The 16,727-nt window shown below is 38.4% G+C and overlaps 1 long non-coding RNA gene across 3 annotated transcripts in view; it reads right to left on the reverse strand.

The window, feature by feature from the left end:
* Positions 1-16,727, reverse strand: part of LOC124225341 (uncharacterized) — a 193,023-nt gene that overhangs the window by 18,131 nt on the left and 158,165 nt on the right. For all 3 annotated transcript variants that reach the window (XR_006885063.1, XR_006885064.1, XR_006885065.1), the window contains exon 4: positions 7,399-7,461. This is a non-coding gene — a long non-coding RNA (uncharacterized LOC124225341). The remainder of the gene's footprint in view (positions 1-7,398; positions 7,462-16,727) is intronic.

Consider the following 16,727-nt stretch of genomic DNA (forward strand, 5'->3'; position numbering starts at 1 on the left):
TCCACATCTGTGAAACGCAACCCTTGCTGTTGTGTGAATAGGCAAGATGGTAAAGCCTGGAAGCTCACATATGTCGATATACAAATGAGTGTCTCTGTGTTGGTCTGTCTCGAAAAGGAATGCAAGGAAGCAAGAAAAGAAATCTTCAAAGAGAATACTCCTTATCACCAAGCATGTCCTTTTATTCAGTTTCTCAGGATTTTCTATCTGTCTTGAGGAGTTCCATGTAGAAGTGCTGACAGCCAAGGGTCTGAAACCTAGTCCTGTCACTTAGCTGGCAGGTCTGGATATGTTACTTAAATTCCTCACACTCAATTTTTCCCATCTAAAACATGTTGAGTTGGAGAGTAAGTAAAATTACCAGGCACCTAGAGATGCCCAATAAATGTTGATTATTTTTGCTCATTCCCTAACAGAAACACACGGTAAGGACCAATGCCATGTGTTTGCTTAAATGTTTTTGTAACACGAGGAGGATTAGAGAGCAGCCCAAGTGGTGATGTGGGAAACACACCTAAGATATAGTACTGAGTAATCAGAGGTGAATACAGGGCTTTGAGGAGCAATAAAGAAAAGAAGAAAGGCACTGTTCCTTTGGGTGATAATTTCTTTGTTTCATTCTCTTTTGTTCTTGTGACCTCCCTATTTCTATGGTTCTCCCATATGACCACAGGCTTCTGGATACCAGTACTCCAGGTTCAGTTATGCCTTATAAAGAAGCTGGCAGCTGTAGATAGCTATCCTAGCCACACAGCTATCTTTCCCCTAACCTCTTCTCAGGGGAGTCTTCCTACTGGGACAAGAGGCTCTAGAGATTTCTTGCAGAACATGCTGCTGCCCTTACTTGGTCTCAGCCCTAAGTCAGGCAGGCCAATGCCATTCTGATTTTGCTTGGTATTTCTTTTGGGAAAAGTAAGATTGAGAGAAAGAGAGAAGGGTGCACATCCACAAGACTGTTGTGGGCTCCTAAAGTATTGTTCTATCTGAATGGGTGTAACTGTAAAACTCAACTGCTAACAAACTAAACAGCAATTCACACACACTCATAAAGGCTCACTCAAAAGCCTTACACCCATATTCTCTAAAATTCCTTTTTGTCATAGAAAACAGATGTAGAAGGCACTTTCTTGTAATGGTTTATCAGTTAGCTGAGCTTCAGAGATAATATGTTCATAAAGACATTACATGAAGGACTATTGCATTTTCCTTATCAGCATAATATAAATATAACATAAATGTTATTTATATTATAATAAAAATGTAATATAAATCCATCCACCCAACAAATATTTATTAAGTACATTCTGTGGATTAGGCAATGAGCTAGACCAGCAGAAATGCATATATGGAAAGAATTTTTACATTCCCTTGAATAGTATTTCTTGATATGGTTAAGATATAGATCTCATGGGTATACAGTAAAATCTGTTGTCACATTTTTCCAGTACATCACATTTAGCTCTAATGATATTTTCATAAACATAGCTTTTTCACTCTTAGTGCATTCTCTCTTCAAAAATTTTTCTGCCAATCTCAAAAAACTGTCATCTCTAGTCTAAAAAGATGGGGTTCCCCATTTAGTCGATGACTTTACATTTGAAGTGAAAATATGGATTCTAAAAGGAGTGACTGAGGTTGGATACTGTTGGCTTCAAATCCCAGGTAGAAAGGAAGCACAAAACACCAGGATGATAAACGTCTTCAAATAAAGCCATTCTTTTTCATAGTTTCCAAGGTAAAAGTCAAGTTTGTGGTGGTCTTTAGAGAAAAAGAATAGGGAATAAGAATACATAAGAGAATGATGTAAAATAACTAATGTTCTCATGCATACGTCCCTTATTTTTAGTTTGTTAGGGTTTTCTTTCCCATTCATTCAGCAAGTATCTATTAGCACTTACTATGTGCTAGGAAATGAAACAAGCTGTTACATATAAAGTAAGGTAAGAAAAACTGTCCCTAGCTAAAATATACATTATATATGCCTTTTGAAGAATTTTTAAAGCTACTAAAACATGATATTTTTATTTTAAAGGAAAGTTAATACCTGTAAAGTGGGATTCCAGGAGGGTAATGCCAGTTAATATCATTCTTTTGCCCATAAAAGGTGGGTTAAAGGATGGGAATGTGGCATCTCTTAAGAGTGGTGGGTAAAATACGTTGATGCATATGAAGAACATGAAATGGCAGCTAATGACTCTGATTAGACAAAAGCAGAAGATTTAAAAATACAGAAAAGTGGAAGACACATGGCATTGGGCATCATTTTACATGCTCCAGGGGCATGAGTTCCATGTGACGCCTACCACTACTAGCTACAGTTTATTGAACAGTAAACCAACACCAGGTTCTCATTCAATTCCCACAATTGCATAACAAGGTAGGTGATATTTTTCCCATTTTATCCATTGTCTAAATAAGGATGTGAGACTTAGAGAAGCGACATGTATAAGCTCACACAGTCAGGAAACATAGAGCCAGGGTCTAAGCTGGAATCAAGGGTCTATCTGACTCCAAAGCTTGCCCTATGTTGCTAACCTGTGTTCAAGTTCAATCTAAAATTCAAAGTGGGAAATCTAGTTAAAAGAGAACCAGGGATGCTTCAGACTATTTCCTTCATCTACAATAGTGATTCTTACTACTTGTTGGATCCCAGACTTCTATAACAATTTTATGAAAGCTGTAGATGCTCTCCCTAGAAAGAGGCATATATGTTCACGATTTGTGTGTGTGTGTGTGTGTGTGTGTGTGCACTTTTTGGGATTTCCAGACTCCTCAAAACTAAGGCTAAGAACCTGTGCCCTGAAAGTAGCAGGACCTGACAGGGATGGAGTGGGTAGAAATGTCTCCTTGGCCAAACCAACCAGATTGATGAAAATTGGACAGTATAAGCAATTCTTTACAAGCATAGAATTCACCCATAACAGGGGCTAGTCAGGACAGACAGAGACCCCAAATTATAAAGATATTGACAAAGAGCACAGGTTACAACCTGACTCTCACTGGACCTTTGAGTGGGAGTGAGTCAGCAGCAGGGTCTAAGGGAGTAGGAAAGAATGTTGCTAGAATGAATGTGAATCCAACTGTTGGGCTGCGCCCCTTGGTTGTGACCTTGACGCTCAAAGAATTGGCTCAGACAGTTCTGAAATGAGTAGCCATTTCACAGACAGCCCACAGCCCTGCAGGACGCCACTCTCTAACTCTGCCGTCATGACACTGCCATCTGCAGCAACCGAGCTGAGATTTCTCAAGACCAAATTTATCACACTCGAGATTCCATTCTTATATAAGAATCACCTGTCGCTGATGCATAAATTTCAGCACCTAGCTGAGCCAAGGGTAATCAAGATTTAAAAGGAAGAGGCTTAAATAAATATCAAGCAGATTTCTTCTCCGTGGGGCTGAGTTTTGAAAAATCTTTGTGCCCTCATATGCTCCTCAAAGGAGACTGTCATTTTTCTACTTTCAGTCTGCATCACTACGGTTGGAGGAAGGATGCTCTAAGAGTCACAGGCAATCTGTCTTCTTGGAGGTTCTGTTCAAGCTATGACCTCGATTTGTTCCAGCTTCTGTCTATCCTCACAAGTTTCGGCTTGCTCTCATCATCAGCTAAGTTAACCTTAGAGCAAAGCCTTGACTCACATTACTGAAGCCTGAGAGAAATCAGTACAAGCCTGGAGCTGTGCATCACTATATTGAAGACTGCAGGCCTAAGAAAAAAATGCAGGAATGGCACTTATATTTATATAGCACTTTGGGTAATCTAGAAGATTCCTTTAGCTCGATACTTTGGAGTGGAGGTTCAAGTGTGTTGTCTGAGAGCAAAGAAAATGCCACTTGAAAGTAATAGAAGGAAGTAGAGTTGTTTAAGGAGTAGTGGGATTGGAATAACAATGGATGGGAGGGCAAGACATAGGGAGGAGGGAGTCTCCTAAAGTAAAAAAGGGCCAAGAAAATTACCTACTGCTGTATTTGGTGAAATTTGGAAAAATTAAATGAAGATTAACAAAGATCTGGGAAGGTTTGAATCTATAACCTTGGGAAAATTGTTCCTTCCTCAGGGGTTCCATTTGTAAAATGTAGGAATAGAATGAAGGCTTCTTTCTGCACTAGCTTGCCATGATGGAAGGTAGAAGAAAAGCCCTTTTGAAGCCAACATAATTACTCCTCTGTCCAGGGAAAAATAAACAACAATAACTCCAACAGCCTTCAACTCTGCTTTTGAATGAGCTCTTTGCTTCCATCTGAGAGGTAAAGTAGTTCATTCCTTGGGGAAAAGTTGAATGTGGAATGGTAGACCATGCCCTTTTCACTCTGGTTTCATTATGTTATTTTGAATTATTATTAATACATAAACATTCAATACAAGTTAACGAGATTTTATTGAGTGTCCACCATGTGCCAAGGCTGCAGCAGGTCCTCTGGGGTAGATAAAAAAAAAGTGCAGGACATGTTCAGGGTCTTCAAGTCTCTTAACATTTTCTCAGAGGTTTACATGTTCCATTTCAAAAGCCAAGCAAAAAACAAGCCATTATATTTTAAAATTCTAATTTTTAAAATAAATATTACTTCTCTCCATTAATGTAAGCAACTGAATTTGACTGAAGTTGCTTGTTTTTATGCTTTTACTAGTAGCTACTATTTATGTATTATCTATCTTGTTATGCATCTTCACTCTGACACTTATAGATCTTACATTGGCTTGAATTCTGGTCAGATGCCACTAGGTAAAACACAAATAAAAGTCTATCAAAAAACTTTTTGAATTTGCAAGCAAATGCAAGCTTGTATATTTTGAAAATTCCACTCAAGTACAATCTCTATATGATATGAAAGAAAACTAAGTGAATCATTTTTTGGAAACTGCTCTAATTCCTGAGTGTGCACACTGATTAATATTTTTGCGCATCTATTGAACACTGATGCTGCCTCAAGTTAATTCCTAGCAATGGACTACTATCCTTTGATATGCACTTATTTTTCAGATACCAAGTAGATGGTCAGTTATGCCATCTTCCCCAAACTATTCTATTTTCCTTTGAAGTTTTCTAAGACAAATCATTAATCAATTTATTGTAAATGATAATCTTCTAAAAAATGTGCCTTGGTTGCAAAACAGAACGTTTCAGGAAGTAAGGATGGTTTAAATGAGGTCATTCCAATGCAAATTATCTTTGTCATGACCTCAGTGTACTTGCCCTAAGTGTTCTGTATAAATATGCTTGTGTGTACTTTCAATCACATGTATTTAAACATATAAGAATAATGTAAGACATGGTATATCCATTAATGGAATTTGCCAGTCACATTACGTATTTCTAAGAAGTTTTAAAATGATACACCAACAATTAAAGTGTGATATTCTTACTTAAGAAATGGTATTCTCTATTACCATGTTTTTCTTCCAATAACCCAAAGCACTATTGTGGGACTTTAGATCTTCAGAACTGAGTTGATTATACCTTTCAGTTCATGAAATGGCTAGCCTCTTTGTATCCGCTGCCTTTATGGTGGACACAGTAAGATGGGAGGTAGATATTTAGGGTGACCAACCACCCTGGTTTTCCCGGGGCTGACGGGGTTCCCAGGACATGGCACTTGCCATGGGAATGTCCCAGCAAATGGGGGACAAGTTGATCATCCTATGAGTATTATAATTCCCACTTATAGTTGGGGAAACTGAGGTATAGAAAAGCAAAGTGCTTTGCCCAGTCTACCCAGCAAACTAGAAGCAGATGTGGGACTCAGTCTTCTGTATTCCAATGAGAGCACATTCGCAACCAGGCAGGTCCCCGCTATTTCCTCTATACCTTACTTTCACCTGAAACTGTAAGAAAATCAACACCATCTTTTGCCCTTTTTGTGTGCTGCTGTTTCAAAAGTACTAGGTTGAAATACTGTAGGTACTAGTGAATGGGTCCCTTTGTCAATCTCCCACATTATTCAAGAGGAACAACATCGCCACTTCATGTTTTAAAGAGTGGAATGACAGAGGGACTGAGAAGTTATACTTATCACAGCTCTTAAGAGCAGCAGAAATGCTAGTATAAATTCTGTCTACCCCATCAACCATCTCTTAAGACCACCAACTATCTCCAGTCTTAATTGGCCATATGTGTAACTTCACGAAAAAACTCAACTTAAATGAACCTCAGGAAAAATGACCAGGTGGTCACCTTTTGAACCACAACATGGTAATAGCTAACTTGTTTGTTGTTGTTAGTGCTGTCAAGTCAGTTTGACTCCTAGTCTGGAAGCTCCACTGAAACCTGTCCGCATGGGTGACCCTGCTGGTATTTGAAATCCCAGTGACATAGCTTTCAGTATCATAGCAACATGCAGTCACCACAGTATGACAACCAACAGACAGGTGGTAAGGTTCCTTGTGGTTCCCTGACTGGGAAATGAACCCCAGCCATAGTGATGAGAACACCCAATCTCAACCAACAGACTGCCAGGGCTGGCCAGCTAACATTTACTGAGGGCTTACTGTGTGCCCATCGCTGTGCTTAGAGCTTGATGTGGATTCAGTCATTAGCCTCACAATAACTCCATGAAGTAGCTACTAATGTTCTCATTGTACAGATAAGAAAAATGAGGCTGAGAAAGGTCCAGTGATTCATCCACTGTCACACAGCTGGTAAAGGTTGGAGCTTGGATTAAACCCAGGCAGTCTGACCCCAGAACCAGTGCTTTTAGCCATCCGCTATATCACTTTTAATAAAAGCAAACAAACAGCACAGTTCCCAATGTCCAATCACTCAGACAGCTCTCTGTTAGGATAGACCTAAGACTGCCTAAACCACACATTCCTGAGATGCACAGCAGGTGGGTAGGTCTACCTGTTTACGTCAGAAGGCATGAGGCTTTCTGGCATAGGTATTAGAGGATCTGAAGGAAGAGATTTTAATCCGTTGATTAATTCCAGAGTGAGAAATTGTTCTGCCAAGCTTCTATTATTTCTTCAGTACCTCTATTTCTCTTTCTGAAAAATGTAAATAATATATCCTGGGCTTCTGTGAGAAATGACTGGGTAAAATAATGGGAAAGCACTACACAAACTGTAAAGTGCTTTGTACAATTATCCCATATGTTAAGGAGCTTCCAAAATAGCAGTTTCTTCCAATGCCCTTGCAAAGCAATGAGACACAGCTGCTAGAATGCTCTGCAAAGAGACAGACATCCAGCTCTTTAAAACATTCAAGGGGGAAAACACACACTGTAAAATTCCCCCAAAGATGAATTTTATAAGAAGCACGAAGTGTCATCAGGGTTTTCTGTGGTTAATTCTAAAAGAGTGCCAGCATCACAAAGATCAAACAAGGCAGTTCTGCCACAGAAACCTGGGGAACTACGCTGCCTTAATGACACTTGCATAATAGAAATATAAATTATACTCACATGAGAAGCAGAAGTTAGGAAGCCAAGTTTACTGGCTCTTCTCAATCTTTTCCAAAGACAATTCTGTTGGGAAAAAAATGAGGACTTGTTGTAAATTAACCAAAAGGAAATCTTAAAAAAAAAAAAAAAAGGAAAGTAAGGAAGGATGAGGTGTTCGCGGAATGCTGTGAAGCACTGAGAGTGACTCAGCACTTGCCAAGGCGCAGCAAGTCAAATGAGTTTGTTGAAAGAATAATAAAATCAGCATTCCCTGTAATCTCAGAACAAGATTGCACCACTAAAGAAAACGTTCAACAATGCGTTTGGGGAGCTGTGGTTTCATGTAAGTTGCTTGGGGGTGGGGGAACTCAGGGATGAGTGACAGACTCCTCAGATGAAGTGGACTAAAGCTGGAGGAGTCTGGATTGGGTCTCTGCCCTCCTTTCTTCTCTCCCTCTCTCTCAAGGGACTTCAGTTCTTCCTCAATCAGCCAAAGGAAGCAAGTGAGCTGGCCAATGGGCAATGAGAAATTGTCAAACAAGTGAAATCAAGTTTCACTTGTAGCGTAAAGTATAAAATGTATACACCGTATAAATAAGTCCTGAGATAAGGAGGAGGGAAGACTGTGGGATCCTCTATGCCCATGAGAATCATGAATGTAGATGCCTGTGTCCAGGTGGTGGAGCACAAGGTTGTCGGAGACAGAGGCTAAGCAGATTTTTAATATTCTTTGGGGAAAAAGAAAATCACAATTCCTCTGAGTAACAAATTTCTATCTTTAACTGCCCTTTTAGCCATTAGGATCTGCTACAACTAACATCAGTTTTTCCTGTTCTAAACTTGTCTTTGTGGACATGGACGAACATTTTTTTTTCCCATTGAAAAGTATAAATCCTTCACATATTTTCACATAGTTCTTTTCATAGTAAACTCATAATGGAAACGCATAAGTTTTCTCATCCCTTCTCAAATAAACTTCCCACCCCCACCTCTGGCTATAGAAAGAAAAAAACCATTTTGATGCTCTGGAGTCATTTTTCCTATTTCAGGGGGCCAATTGTAGACTGAGTGGAGAGTTTCCATTTTCACAGGTTAAGAAAAACTTAAAAGGGTTAAGAACTGGAGATTTGACATTTCCATATTAACTTCTTTCCTCAAAATTCTTGTATTAATTTCTTTTTCTTTCTGGAATAAACTGACGTGTGATATATATATTACGTATTCATTATTGAATGAATTTGTTGAATTTACGTAATATTCATGAACTGAATATTATATTTGTAAGTTGTTCTGTCAGCCAAACTGTTCTCCTTCATTCATAAATGGAGCTGCTGTGTTAAGCAACTGATTACCATGAATGAAGGGGGTGTGACATCCTTAGAATTCTCCAAAAAGCTGTTAAAACCAAGCTACTGCCATTTGGTTTTCCCCTTTAAAAAAAGAAAACTATTGGGGGCTGGCCCCGTGGCCGAGTGGTTAAGTTCGCGCGCTCCGCTGCAGGCGGCCCAGTGTTTCGTTGGTTCGAATCCTGGGCGCGGACATGACACTGCTCATCAAGCCACGCTGAGGCGGCGTCCCACATGCCACAACTAGAAGGACCCACAACCAAGAATATACAACTACGTACTGGGGGGCTTTGGGGAGAAAAAGGAAAAAATAAAATCTTTAAAAAAAAAAAAAGAAAACTATTGTTCTACTTGATTTCCTTTTGATCTGAATAGAAAATTTTAAAAACTAAATTGGACTTTTTGTTTTTTCATTTTGGCATTCCTACAGGAAGAGAGAGGGAATGTTCTCTTTTTCATCAACCAGAACGATACTAGTTTGAGTTTAAAACACACCCAGGTTCCAAAGAAACTATATTATAGTTTTCAGGAAGGGGAAGAGCCTTTTCTCTCATGGGACAGAAGGCAAGATTTCTCCTTTTGTCTTCAACCTTTGTTAAGACCAAAGCACAAATCATTTCTACCTACATGTTCGGAAGCACGAACTGAAACTGATGATGGATAGCAAAGTAAGCTGACTCCCTGATTCTGACCAAGCCAGCAACATGCATTTGAATTTGACGTGGATTTAGATGATCAATTCAATAACTTGTACAGTAGAAAGAAGACTGGGGGCTTAGGAATCAGATCACATCATGATCTTGGTGAGGATTTTGCTCTTTTATGGGCAGCTTAGTAAACGGTATCAGTTTTTTAACTTACTTAACAATTTGTAGAGAGCTTTCCCATTGTAACACTTAATCATTTCTCCACAACTCAATTTCCTCACCCATACAATTGGGTTAATACAACTTAATGTGCAGGTCTACCATAAGGACTAAATAAAATATACATGTTAGATGCTTACTATAGTGCCAGGCATATAAAAGCTGAATGAGTGCTTCTTGTCCACTTGGCCCTTATATGGTTCTACTGCTAAACGTTGGTTCTCAATAAAGTAATATTGGGCTATAGTAACCTGCCACCCTCTCCCCCCAAAACAAAACAAAAGAAAATACGGCTAACTAAGATAGTCCTCTAATTTTGACAATTTTATTGTATCTTTCCTAAGGAACCCCGTCACCTTAGACCTACTATAATAACTTATTGGACACTTACCATGGACCATGTAATAAGCACTTAATAAACTGTAATAAGCACTTCACATGAGCAATCTCATTTCATTTCCTCTACAACCCCATGAGTTCCACACTATCATTATTCTTCTTTTGCTTCAAATTCACTTGTTCACTAACATGAAGAACTCTCATAAGTATTTTTTAAACATTCATTTTATGTAAGTATGTTTTATTATCATTGCACAACATTTATGCAATACCCTCTGAAGTGTGTTTCGCAAAATTTTGTTCAAGCAAAGCACTAAGATATAGTTTCAGTCCTCCAGAAAGTGACGTTTTTACCCCAGAAAGGAAACAGAATTTAGATTAAAGAGCTCACTATCTCCCTTTTTTAATCATATAGGTACTTCCTATCTCTGATTAAGTTTATGACCCTATCATAAATAAGAAAGGCCAAAAATCCTATTAATATCTGTTTAAGAACTGCAGCCAGTATCTACAAAGTGCCAAATTGACAACACTGACAAGATGGTGGAGGTCAGCCATCTTGGTGAAATGAGAGCAAGAGATCACTGTAGAAGAATTCTCATGGAAATTACTCCACTCACATTTATCACCTAAAAAGTGTTATAGACATTCATGCACATTGAATTGGCAAATTAAAATTTTCCATAGAAATGCTCCTAAGTTTTAACAAATATGAAGGTTAGTAGAGCAATGAAGAATGTCTATACTTGATACAGAGACATTTACCAGGGAAAGAAGAGTCCGTAGTTGAAAAGACAGCACATCTCTATTTAAAAACCTCAGTCAATTCAGTTCATTTAGAAAAACTCCAAAATGAATCATTTATCGTGTACTTTTTATATTGTGTTTGGCTTTGTTTTATTTTTTAAATAATATTTGTAGAGGTATATATTTAACCTTTATTTTCTTTTGAATAATTTTGATATTTTATGAGACACTATTGGTTCTTAATACATGGAAAAACTTGAAGCAATCAAAAGGGGTTTTACACAGTGTCTCAACACTATATCTACATCAACATCTATTACAGCCAACATTAGTACCCTACACATGCCTGTCACCAGGGAGCAAAATATCTGATTTCTCCAAAGCCAAATCTTCTACTTGGCTACTAGGCGTTATCACTATTTGCTAACCCAATGGAATTGTTTCAGAAATTCTTCCTATATTTCTTAAAACATTCATCTGTCCCTTTCTTCTAGATCATTTGCATCAGCACACAAGCATATTGTTATTTCTTCTGGCCCCAAACAAACACAAACACCACCACCAACGACAAACCCTTAGCTTGACTCTACTTTCCCTACCCCATTTCATTTCTTTGCTTCTCTTTGCAGCAACTTTAAGAGTTGGCTTTCCTCACTATTTCCAAGTCTTCTACCATTCTCTCTTAAGCTATTTAAGTCACATTTTAATCATCACCACTCCAGCAAATATGTTCTTGTTCAGGTTATCAATGATCTCTAGTTGTGAAATTGAATGGTGGCTTTTCAGTCTTCATCTTTCTTGATCTATCAGCAGAATTTGACACCATTTTTGACTCCACTGTACTTGATACAATTCTTTCTCTTGGCTTTCAGGACACCACACCCTTCTAGTTTCGTCCTGCTTCAATGGTCACTCCTTCTCATGATGGTTTCTTTTTTTCCTTCTTGATCTCTTAATGCTGGAGACACCCAGGGTTGAATCCTTATCTTCTTCTCTACTTTATCTATACCCACTCGCTTGATAATCTTACTCAGCATGACAGCTTTTAATACCAATATGCTGATGACTCCATCTTTAGCCTAGACATACTCAACATATTCTCAAAAGCCCCACATATGGGTGATCAACAACCAACTTGACTTCTCCATTCAGGTGTCTAGTAGTCATTTCAAACTCAGTATGTTCAAAACCAAAATCCTAATATTCTCCCACAGACTTGCTCCTCCTGTGGCCTTTTACATATCGATTGATAGCAATTTCATCTTTCTAGTTTCTCAGGCCAAAACCTTCATTGCTTTTTGTCTAACATTCCATACCCAAGCTATCATGGAATTACGTTGAACTTTACTTTCAAAATATATATAGAACCGAGTTGCTTTTCACCACTTCTCCTGACCAACCCACTGCCCAATCCACATCATCTCTTGCTTGGGTTACTGGCATAGTCTCATAACTAGTCTTTTAGCTTCTATCCTTGCCCTACTCAGTCTATTCTAAACACAACATCCAAACAGATCCTTCTTAAAAAGTCAACACCTTGCAGTGATTACTATTTCACTCAGATTTAAGCCAACGTCCTTTTCAGTGACCTACAAAGCCTGATATGATCTTGACCTTGCCTCTCAGTTCCTCTCTGATCTACTGCTACTTTCCCTCCATGCATTTTGCTTCAGCCCCAATGGCCTTTTTGCTGTTCCTTAAAAATGCTGGGCATGCTCCTGCTTTTTGACCTTTGCACAGGTTATTCTCTCTGCCTGTGACACTCTTCCCTAGACATATACATGCTTATAGTCTTACCTGCCCCAGGTCTTTGTTCAAATGGCAGCCCTATTTAAAATTTCAAGTGCACAAGGAACCCTCCTCTGCCAGCGCTATAGTCTTGAATTTCTTTACTCATTACCCTCCTTTAATTTCCTCTTTTGCATAGCATCTACTACCAGGAAAATAGTATATTGATTTATATATTCTGCTTACTGTCTGTCTGTCTCTGCTGGAATGTAGACTCTGCAAGGGCAGGAATTTGTGTAGGTCTTCGTCATTTCTTTTCCTAAGCATCTAGAATAGTGCTTGGCATATGAAGGCACTCAATGGGTGTTAAATTGAATTGAATTAAGTTGAATGAAATAGGCTTCCAGGAAAAGAATTTGAATTGATAACATTTTGCCTAAACAAACTAAGGACTCGACTTAAAACGCTTGATAGAAGATTATTGCATAGTATCTAATTAGATCATAAAGCAAGAGGAGAAGACACCTGAATACATGGTCCATTTGTTGGGACAGAGAATATGGAATCAAAAAATGACAACCTGAGGGAAATCAGAGACATATCTTTCCCCTTTTGTTCCTAAAAAGTCAGGTAATATGTTTTCAGATGACTCAAGAAGGAGTTTAGAAAAGACCACAATAATGTGTTCTGCAAAGTCATGAAGGAGTTGAAAGTTTAACTTTAAAAATAAACAACAATTCTGGCTTTCTTTTTCTAGTGTTCATCATAGTTCTATACAGACACTTTGACCCATAGATGTCTGCCTGTGGTTTATTCCACTCGTGGCTTATCTAAGTCCCATTTTATTAAAGTAGTCTCAGAAAAGAGCAGCAGTCCATGGAATATTTATTTTTACCAGCCTTGGTGATCTTAGGGGATACCAGGTATCAGAGTGTTCTCAGTGTATGCTCCCTGGACCAGCAGTATTAGCACCACTTGGGAACTTGCTAGAATTGCAAATTCTTGGAGCCCACCCCACCCTAGATCTACTTAATCAGAAACTTTGAGGGCGGTCTCCAGCTATCTGTGATTGAACAAGTCCTCCACTTGATTCTAATGACTGATCAGGTTTGAGAACCATTGAGGAAGCAAAATGAGAGAAATCATCAAAATTGTTCATTCACAAGTTTACAATAACTTTCTTAGCAAGGCAACATTAGAACCAATTTCTTTCATTGATAAATGCAATAAATTCCTAGGTCATCCAGCACCCAACAATGACTCAATGGGCTTCTCTCTTGCACTAACCTTTATGACATACTTTTTCTGGGCATTCTGCCTCTTATTAACAAGAAAATGGTAGACTGCTCACAAATTCCAGAAACCTCATTTAACTGATTTCACAAAGCTCTGAGCCACTTGGCTCCTGGCTTTTCCTGTTAAGATTTATCAACCTTGGTTTAGGAAAGCATTTCTCAACATATCTTCAACTTGACAGTTCCATTTCGATAATAAAGATGATCACAATGGAATGTGAATTAAGGGGAAAAACAGATGTTGAGGGCTATAGGAATTTGTCAAAAAATGACTTACTAATTAAAGATATTAATCCACAGCTAGGTCACCAACAGTCCCTTTGCTTTGATTATTCACACAAAGACCATCATTTTGTAAAGTACTTATTTAAAGAATAGAACTTCACCTGGTCTGTGAAGTCTAAAACAAATATTTCATAAAGTCCAACTTCCTGACACTCACATTCCCATTGGACCTTTAAAAGTAGACAGATAACTCATTTTACAGATAATGTAACAGAAGCTCAGTGACCTATCTAAGGACACATAGTCATGGACAAAGTCAATATTGAGCCTCAGATTTCTCAGATTTTCTGATAGATGTCAATTCAATATAAGAAATAAGTATTAAGTATCTGCTCTGTGCCAGACCACGGATTAGGGATGGGAATATAAAAACTTCCGATAGTCCCTACCTTTAAAGAGTTCAGTGCAAGAGACCTTGTCTTCCTGATCATGTAATACCCACCTTTGGCTGACTTTGTACGTTCCAGCAGAGTAAATGGAAGAAACGGTAAAGATGGTTGATTTCGGCACTAAAAAAATCTCAGAGCAGCAAGAATTTCACCACAAGATGTCCCAAGCTCCTCATACTGGCCACACACCATTCAATCAAGGCCCCTAGATGACATCTTGATGATGAAGAGTTTCAAAGTGTCCTGTCATGTCCTATTAATATTTCATACCCAGACGAAATGTGGAGATACCACATGAAAAAATGATAAGCTTACAGAAAGGCTATGGGAATTGGAGTTCAGTGTCAGAGAAGACTAAAAGCTCTCTATGAACAAATCACACTTTGCGATTAAAAATAACATGATGTTCTGGGGCCTGCCTGGTGGTGCAGTGATTAAGTTCGCACATTCCACTCGGCTGGCCTGGGGTTTGCAGGTTCGGATACCGGGTGTGGACCTATGTACTGCCATACTGTGGCAGTCGTCCCGCATAAAATAGAGGAAGATGGGCACGGATGTTAGCTCAGGGTCAGTCTTCCTCAGCAAAAAGAGGAAGATGGGCAGCGGATGTTATCTCAGGGCTAATCTTCCTCAAAAAATAAAAAATAGCGATGTTCAGATATACTTCCAAATAAAGACACATTAGAACTGGTATGCCCTCCTTCCATTATTCTCTTCATTATCCAAGTATGAGGTTGAGTTTGGGGGTCTACATTTTTTAAAAACACTAGCAGCTCTGCTCTAGTAAATGTTCAGGTTAAGTCAATAAACATATGTGACTGGGAATTGGAGACCTAAGTTCAGGTCTCTGCTTTGCCACTTACCGGCTTTCTAACTAAAGGTGAGATTTTGTGTGTGTGTGAGTGGTGAAAATAAGAGAACCTCTGACAGGGTTTTCTGAAGAAGTTAAAGCTTTCCATAAAGCACTAAAAGCTATACAAATCTGAGGTCATTTTTATCTACTCAGTCATCACTTTATTTAAGCACATGTCATGTACTCTGAGTGGCACTAGGTCCTACGGATACCTGAGTGTATATATAACAGTCTTGGTGTCTTTTATTCTGTTATTAGAATACTGGGGGAACACCTTTAGAATAGTAACCTAAAATGACGTGAATTATGGAAAAATTGGACCTGAGAGCTTTTTAAATGAATTGAGATTGCTTGAAGAGAAAAATACAAAGATAAAAATTTACAAAATAAAAAAGGGTAAGCTTTAATAAATTTACAAAAATTACAATGTCATTTTATGACAAACTTAGGTCAGCCAATGTGAAAGCAAAAAGAGAGAGAAGAGTCAGCCTCAAGTTATAGCAAAAAAAAGAAAAAAGGGTTTGGGAAAGAGATTAGGAAAAGAACTTTTTCTAGAACACTAGAGCTGGGGACTGACTTTCTGTTGCTCTATTGAAGATAGTTTGAAAGTGGTTAGCTAATTCTCTCTCGATGAGTCAAAAGGTATACCTAAAAGTGGGGTGCTAGAATAGTCATTTTTTGAAGTTTCACTTCTAGAACTCTGTGAATACTAACTACATGGATTAAAAGTCTGTTTTCTTCTCTCTCTCTCTTAGTTGGCTGATATGTCTAATTCCAGATTTGGAAACTCATAGACATTGCTACAAAATGTATCATAGACCATGACTCACAATGAAAAGGACAAGTGTGTAAATTGCCTTACCAGTGAAAAATCCTCTGCCTGTCCGCCCCTTTTTTTCTGGGACAAAACTTCAGTTTTTTTCTCTCTGATTCATATCCTGAGGAAATCAAATCACAAAATGGCTATGTCCAATAAAAAATATCTCCAACCCACCACACTTTAAGAATGTAAGCTCTTTTTAATCCAGATGTTCATTATCTTCCCAAGAAAGCCTTTTCTTCAGAAGAATTTGGTGCCATTTACGATAAGTAAGAGTCGGGATGCCATTCATACATGAAAGTTATGCATGAAGTCCCTTTAGCCAACATATATACAAAGTGTGTTTGTCAAAGGCAACCATTTTAAAAATGGGAATTAGCGGGAGAGAGAACTAAAGTTTATTTGAGCCCCTACTATTGGGTGTGCTAGGTGCTCTTCTGTAGTAATAGCTGGTGTTAATTGAATTCTTACGAGGTATGAGGTACCACTCTAGGTCTTACATGTGCTATTTCATTCGATCCAAACTACTGCACGAGATAATGCTATTATGGACCCCACTTCACAGAAGAGGGAAATGAGGGTCAGAGAGGTTAACTAACTTGCCAAAGATGATGTAGCAAGTAAGAAGCAGTTAAGATTCAAACCTAGAACTGTCTGACCCCAGAACTTAAACTACTAGCCT

Source organism: Equus quagga, chromosome 14 (assembly GCF_021613505.1).
Source record: "Equus quagga isolate Etosha38 chromosome 14, UCLA_HA_Equagga_1.0, whole genome shotgun sequence".
Classification (NCBI taxonomy): Eukaryota; Metazoa; Chordata; class Mammalia; order Perissodactyla; family Equidae; genus Equus; species Equus quagga.